The sequence below is a fragment of the Gymnogyps californianus genome, chromosome 24 (genome assembly GCF_018139145.2).
Source record: "Gymnogyps californianus isolate 813 chromosome 24, ASM1813914v2, whole genome shotgun sequence".
NCBI classification, from domain to species: Eukaryota; Metazoa; Chordata; class Aves; order Accipitriformes; family Cathartidae; genus Gymnogyps; species Gymnogyps californianus.
In genome coordinates this window covers 5,436,707-5,444,753 of record NC_059494.1, presented here as the reverse complement: position 1 = coordinate 5,444,753, position 8,047 = coordinate 5,436,707, and positions in this window count along the sequence as shown.

Here is an 8,047-nt window from a genome sequence, read left to right as displayed (position 1 = left end):
TGCTTTTCTGAATGCTTGCAGTCGTTATTTATAGAAAAGCTTTTAAGGGAAGTCTCAAATGCTGTTACTGTGTGCTCATTCCAGAGAATCTAAAGCTTGATCAGTTTGTCACATTTTCTTACTTGAGGTAAAGCAAAATTCCAGAACGATTTAAACAGTTGTTAAACTTTATTTTTAATTCTTTGCCTGCTGAGTTTTGCTGTTAAAAAACCTGACTGCAATATATTTATTTTTGTGATGTGTTTTCTGTCTCGTATCGTGCATTGTCAGATGAACCTGGGCTGCAAGATCCCTGTTAGAAAGGTAAGTTGGATGCTTTGGAGACTGTGAGCTGTCAGGAGTGAGATGATGTTACAGCCCATGCACAGGTAGAAAAGAAGAGCAGTTAACAGGTAAGGAGGGCACTTTTGTAAATGTTCCTGGCAGTGGTATACTGGAGATCCCCACTGCAATTAACGCTTTTAAGCTACTGAGAGATGTGGTCTGCATTTCATTTATTATATTTCTATCATTAGTGACACCAGAAATTGTGTTGATGTTGCTTGCTTTTTAATAAAGGGATTCATCAAAGTGAGTGAATATTTCAAATGAGAGTCCAGTTGTCTTTAAACATAATGCTACTTGTTTTAAATGTTTCTATCTGCCATTGAGTCCTCTGTCACATTTTTTTATTGCCTGTGTGGAAAACCATAGAACTTACTGTAGCACATAAAATTGTACAGTGCATAACTCAAGCCCTCTTCCATTCCGTTTGCTTAGTCGTTCTTAGTTTGGTATGCAGTAGGAAAGGTCATTTACATATAATTACTTCTTTTTTTATTGACACTTAAAATTTGCCTGACCGTGCTGTTTCTTTGTAATGAAAGCATTGACTTTCTTGACCAACATCAAATAAGCAAACATTAAAATCCTACAGTTAATCCTCATGTTAAATATGATGAAAGAGAATCGAGTATGAAACTAAATTAAAATTACTGTAGCCAGCCTTGCCTGAAACCTCTGTGGCTCAGTGCAGAAGTTTGATTAAGAATACTGCAGCTTGGACACCAAATTCTTGTTTTCTTATTTTCAAAGTAGCTGGCTACCTTAGCTTTAGGTGAGTTTTTGCAATATAAGCTTAACTGCTATGTATGGTGTAGTGGTGGTGATCTTCTAAATAACGTTAAATTCCAGCTTCCATAGTGTGTGTGGGAAGAACTGCAGATTTCTATGTATTTCCTTCATACAGCTGCCTTCATTTCAGTTGGGTTGTTACCACTTTATCTCCTCCTTCTCCTAGCATGTTTTTAAAATGCTGGCTTTCAGGGGGCAAAAAAAAAAGGGGGGGGGGACGGGACACGGGATGGGACGATGTCTTGGAATGGGCCCCTTGCTATCGCCAAAAAATACATTTAATGCATGCAGTAAAAAAAGACAGCTAGAAGAGCAGAGGGTGAAGGAGGTGGGAAAAATGACAAAAAAGAAGATGCTGTCTAATAATGATACTGCATGTATAAAATAATGTTCATATGGTTCTAGCTTTTATCTATAAAGAGGTCCTGGTTTAGTCTGATATCTTACATTTTTAATAACTTTTCCTTGAAATAGTGTACTGTGGGTGGTCTCAAATTGTACTATAATCACTACAGAAATTGCACCATCGTGTAAGAGTGAAGTTGCCTGTAGCAACAGTTCCTTTCCTTCTGTTATGTCTCCTTCCCCTCCCACTCCCTTGCTCTAGAAGAAACTCCTCCTGCAGCAAAACAGGTAGACAGTCAGATACTATTAAAGAAAAAAAAAAAAAACCAACCCCCCCTCACACTCTGGTATTGTGGTTATTCTTTATACATTTTCTTTATTACGTTAGATTTCTACCCTCAAACTGGAGGCAGTTTCTAGCCTGGCCTGAAGTGGCTGAAACTGCTATGTTTTGTTATATGGGTTCAGGGTTTTTTAACCCCCCCTTTTTGGAGCGGGGATCTTGCACTTCAGGCGTTACTGTTTGGGAGCAGTGATGTGCAGAGCTGTACAGAGACACACAGCTGCTTGCTTAGAGCCTTTTTGGTGGTTTTGGCAAAGTTGACCAAGCAAATGTGTGAAGGACAGGCTGTAACATGGCTTTAGTGTTGTCATAATGGTACCTGGAAAAAGAGTACAATGGAGAAAAACAGAGTTGAACGCTTTTGTTGTTCTATGCCATGTTGCCAGTTAGCTAGTGGATTGTCACAGGCTTCATCTTCATGCACACGTTCTTCATTTAAACTTCAGTTTCAAATCATTCTTCACATTCCTTCAGGCTTTTTGGAGTATTTTGAACAAGAGCTTTATAGAACTTACTGAAAAACATTATTTCTGCATTGTTTCTTGTCAAATAAAGCTGCTTCTTTAAGTACTTTTTTCTGGGGTGTAAAGCAGGTTCTGTTTAAAAATTCTAGGTTAAGAGTTATAAGCCATGCAAAAATATATATATTTGAAGAGGGATGCATTTCCACGCTTCCATAGATGTTCAAACAGACGCATTGTTGTATTTAACTAGTACAGTGCAGTGTGTTCTGAACTAAAAGGTGCTCACCGCTAGCTGGCTCTGCTGGAGCTGCTGCCATCCTTCTGTACATTTAGTGTTACCACAACCTCATGCCAAAGCCTTGACTCTGATCTTCCCTTTGTCATACAGTTATCCTCCTCTCTTTCTGGTGAATCAGAAAGATTGGGAAGTGTTGAAATATTGTGAGCAATTCCTAGCCTTTTACATCAGTCAGATCAAAAGAGGAGGAAATGGTGCATCCACTCCAAAAAAGCTTCCCTCATTAGAAATTAGGAAGTAAAACCATTAGACACTGCCACAAGTGCTGCCAGAGATGAAAGCCAAGTTATGATACCAAATACTGAAGAGTTTAACTGACGTAGCAGTCCCTGTTCAGGGTAAGCGACATAGATGCCTGTAAAGATGAAGAACCCAGATGTGGAACATGCCTCCAAGTGCTGCACGTCACCCCCCGAAGCAGTGGCGACACACAAGCACGGACACTGCAGCGAAGGCCCGATGCGTCCAGATAAAACAGCCGCCACAGCGGCGGGGTTTGGGTGTACCGAGCCGACGTGGTCAGCTGGAGCAGCGCACCTCCCGCTCGTCCCTTCAGCGTGCGCACGCTACTTTCTTGCTGGGGCACAAATTTGTGCATTGCTGTTTGCTCTGTAAAGGTTTAGTGAAAACATCTTTGCTGTCCACGCTGCTCCTTGGGGCTGCTGGGGACAGAGGGGAATCCCTCTTGGAAGCGTCTGTCCGGCTCCTGGTAATGCAGTGTGCATAGTGTCTGGGTGCATAACAGCATCTGAGCCTGGTGTTGCGTATGGCTGCTTGGAGCAGGATAAGGTTAAGGCATCATCTAAAGCTCCAGCCATTATCTAGGGTGAAATACCCTTTCAAATGATCCTCTATCCAAATGACCCAACAAGTGTTGCTGGGTTGAAATAGAAACCATTGCTGTGAAAAGGGGTGTTTAAACTCAGTGATGTTCTCTTTAAATGCTGGAGATTGGATGTCAAAGACCAAGTTAGACATCCTCTGCTGCCCTTAGGAGCAGCAGGAAGCAAGCAGCCCCCGGGACCGCTTGGCTTCCTCAAGGTCGGCGTTTGAAACCAGGTCAGCGGGGCTGCGCTCTGGAGGTGCCCATTTTTCCTTTGGCTGTAGAGGGAGCCAGAAGGGACCTCGATGTTTGACTTCAGATGCTGAAAGGAGAGGTGAAAAGAATCCCCCTCGAGTTGTTGTGGAGGCAAGGTAGGGAAGAGTTGTCTGCTTTTGTGACATGTTGCCATCTTCTGATTCCCTTTTTTTAAAGGCTTGAAATGCAGGGCAGATTCCTCAGGCTGAGAAGGCACATTTCTGGTGAATCCAACTGTATTGTCAGCGTGGACTGAAGGGAGTTGAGTTGGCAAAAGAGAGCCCACGGGCTCTGGACTGCTGATGCCCGAATCTGTGCTGAGAAGAAAGGAGCTGTTCTTTCTGTACAAAATCTGCTGCTGTTCCTAATGAATATTGTTGCCCGTCCTTCCTGCTCCAACCTCTGCTTCCTTGGATAACTTTCATCTCTCATCTTACCAGGAATGACACTGCTCAACAGTTTGTTCTGTAGGACATTGCGCTTGTGACTGCGAGCCTGACTCTCCCTGACCCGAAGCAAGGATGCCAGGAGGCAGACTGACAAGTGGTTAAAGCCTCAGCCTAGGGTGTGAGAAAAACATTTCCCATACGATTGCACGTTTACCCAGCAACTTCGGAAGTGCTACAAAATCTTGATGTTTTGGCTCAGTCAGCTATTTTGGAGGGACCTGGGCACGCTGGTGATTCAGCTGTACCACGCTGAACGGGGCCGTGCAGTGCAGATATCTACTTTGCTGCACCAGAGAAGGGAGGAAGACAGTTTTGAGGATCAACATGTTAAAGATTGAGGCACTGACCGGGTAGTAGATACCCGGCTGTGTAAAGGGGGAGACCAGCTCCAGCAGAAGCAAGTGGGAGTCTTTTTGCTGGCCATACAGTAGGACAGGGAAAGCCCAATGTATTAAGTCTGAGCGAGTTGTTCCCTGTGTGTGATGCTGAGTTCTTTGGGCCGTGGTCGTGTCTGTAACAACAACCGGATGTGGCAAACCCCAAACGTACGGAGCCGCTCTGTTTGTCGCAGAGCGCTCTGCACAGACCCCAGGAGATCTGATGCTGACCCCCAGGAGTGTGGCGCAGGGGCTGTAAGGATGGACTCTTGTGTTTGTTCTCAAGCTTGACCAGAGCTGGTATCTAAGGACCCATCCTTACAAATCGAGAGGATAATGCAAGGAGTGCTCCTGGGGAAACACGTTCCAAGAATCCTATGAACAGACTGGCTCGAATGGCTTGGGGAAGTTGTTTGTTGATGGAAAAATATAATCAGGAGCTGAAACTACTGGCTAGTTTGGAGTAGTTTTCTTCTACACTGCCTTTGCCCTTGAGTTGCCAGTATTTTTTGAAGGCTTAAACACCATTTTATTAAAAACAAAACGAAAAAGTACACACACAAAAAAACCCCAAGACCCCTGAATGAAGTATGGTGTTTGCCTGAAACTGCATTTTCTTCTTTTTTTTTACCATTTTGCTCAGAATATTGGAAATGTTGAACGTTAGTGCAAACTAGTCTCCAGCTTTCTGGCTGGGATGATGAGCTGCGGAGGCGATTATTCCCTCCCCACTAGCTGCGGATGCTGGAGGATATAGATAAGCCACTGCTATTTGACAGTGGTGTTCATTTAACGGTCTCTCTGCAATTGCCTGTTCCAGCCTGCGATGCATCTGTGTTTTCATCCCCTATAGAGCAGCAAGGCGCGGCCGTGCTCTTGGAGCAACCTCCCCTAGGTCTCACAGAAGTCAGTGCCGAGACGGGATTAGACTTCGGGATCCCTGGCCCTACCACATTGCTCTCGGTCTCCCCGGAGAGCTGCTGCCACTGTGGGCACCCGCTCCTCGGGTAGCTGCTCTGATCGTGGCAAACGAGGCGGTAACAGCAAATCTCCCTGTTTGCGTAGTGGATCATTAATTTTCTATGAGTGTTACACAGGGCTGCAGGATATAGGATCTGACCCTCTCCGGTTCATTTCTAGCGAGGGTGTGTACTTGTGCCCTCAAAGGGTAAAAGTTGTTTTAAGTGTCGTCAAATAATGAGTCATCTCTGATTAATGTTTGACTGTGCAGGCGGCAGGCACTAGGACCTCTGGGACGCTGCATCTGCAGCCCTTACCAGAAGGGAAGTCAGGAAATAACGCAGTAGCTCTTTCTGGGAGCATGCCCTTGAAAATAAAGCTTTGCTTCTCCACATGAAAGAGAATTTACTCTCCAGGAATTCAGGAATCCGAGTCCAGGCTTAGCTGCGAGCTACCCCGAGACAGCGTTGCCCGCAAGGCCCTGCATGGACGTTGCTGGGAGGTAAGTGCGAGGGTCCGTTGGAGTTGCTGAGAGCAGGTGACGTGTTGTCATGTCTGCCCTGTCAGTGGAGAGGGATGGACGTAGCGTTAAGAGCATTGTGGTCAGTGGGGAAAATGGCCAGGTCTCACCTGTTTTTCAGCAAAAGAGCTGTACTTGCTATTTGTCCAAGTGACCCTTAGCACGGCCGGGTGTTTGTAAAAAAAAGTTCTCCAGTTTGTGTTTCAAAGGTGTGTGCACAACGCATCCAGCTCCGGTTTCGGGGCAGAGTTGCAATCTGTCGATGCGCATGTCCGCTCTCCTGCCACGGTGCCGTTGGGTCCTGGCAGCTCCTCAGCTGGGGTAGCTCTGTGCGCTGGAAACAAGCCTGAGCTCTCCAGTTCAGGGTTGGGATGGCTCCACCAAACCCCACCGTGTTTCTGTACTTCTCATCCTCATTGCAAATACTCAGGTTAACTGATTGAAAAAAGGCATAGAACAGCTCCAAAACAAAGAAGGGGGCAAATATCTCCTCCCAGGCTTTCTGCCCACGCATCCTCCTTGTGGGAACATTCATTCCAGCGATGGGAACCGCATGGACCAAACATCTGGAAGAACAACTAGTTGCTTTAGGACAAGGCATGTGAGTGTCACCAGGAAGAAGGTGATTCACTGCCGTTGCCTGCTGGTGGCTGGGTGGAGGCACTGGCCGGTCTCCAGGCTCGGCCAGCGGCAGGTATCCGTGTTGGGGTGCGTGTCCGGCACTCCGAGCCCCAGTGCCAGCTGGGCAGAAGAGAAGCTGGGCCCTCGGGTGCTCAGAGTGGAGGATCCATCCCTTCCAAGCAGCACCCGCTGTCTGCACACAGGGGCAGGACTGAGCAAACAGTTGCTGCTTTTCACCAGAAATTATTGTCATGGAGCAGCAGAAAATGAAGGACCAACTGTCAGAGCTGCCGTCATCCTTCCTGGCTCAGCCAGCACGTCCCTCCTCGTACCAGGTTGTACCACGGCGAGGGGTATGGAGCAGACCCTGTCCTTAAGCTCTGTGCCCGTGAGGTCCTCGCCCATCCTGGAAGTGAGCTGAGCTGCATCCAGTCACGTCAGACTTTGGCTGTGCCTGCTGGGGAACAGGCACAGAGTGGCTGCCTTTGCATCTCTAAGTCCACTGAGATAATACATGTGGCACGGATGGGCTGCAGGATGAGAGGATGTCTGTGCTAGCTAACGATGGCTTCTGGAACAGATAAAACTGCTGCCTGCTAATATTAACCTTGCAACAGCTGCAATTGTCCCTTTTTCGTTGTTCCGGATAGGGACTGGCACGGTAAGTCCTCAGATCCTTGCTGTCACAGAGACAGGCTGAGGTTTACCACTGGTGATGCAGAGAAGTGACCGTGACTCACCCTCCAAAAGAGGAATAGAGCAAAGACCGTCATCTCTGCTCCAAGGAACTGAGTGAGCCCCCACACCTCTCCCAGCCCAGCAGAGCCAGGGAGACATCATCCTGCTCTGGCTAGAAGTTTCCAAGAGGCCAACAGTGGGGTTTCCCAAGAGCGGCGCAGTCAGCACTGCCCTGCCCAGGCTCTCATGGTCACTGACCACCAAGAAAACTAGTGCATGAATGAAATCACCTCTCCCCCTTCCTCAGACGTTTCTCTTCTCTGGAAGCTGATGCTTCCCTGGCTGTTTTGAGGTCTTGGAAACAGGAGCAGCAAGCTGCTGGGATAGCTTCACACTATCTAGTTCTCTGGTATGAAGGACCAAGGTGGGCACAAAGCAGCTTTGCCTACGTGGGACGTGGGTCTCATCGGATGGTGTCTTTGGCAAAGCTGAACAGCGTGAGTTGCGAGCGCTGAGAAATCCCACCTTCCTTTAGAAAAGGAAAGAGCATCTGCCGTGCGGTGGCAGAGAGAAATTTCAACTGCAAAACAGATCTGAAGGAAGGGTGCTGAAATCAGAACAAAACTTACAGAAGCCATGACTTCACTTTTAAGAGCGTGGTGGGTTTGAGGATGGTGCCGTGGTATGGGGATGCATGGCAGCCCAGGCAGTGCCACTGAGGACACAGGTTGGTGTCAACGCCCCCGCGGGTGGGCTGTCCCCCCTCCAGCCCCTGTGCTGCTAAGGAGAGGATTTGCCCAC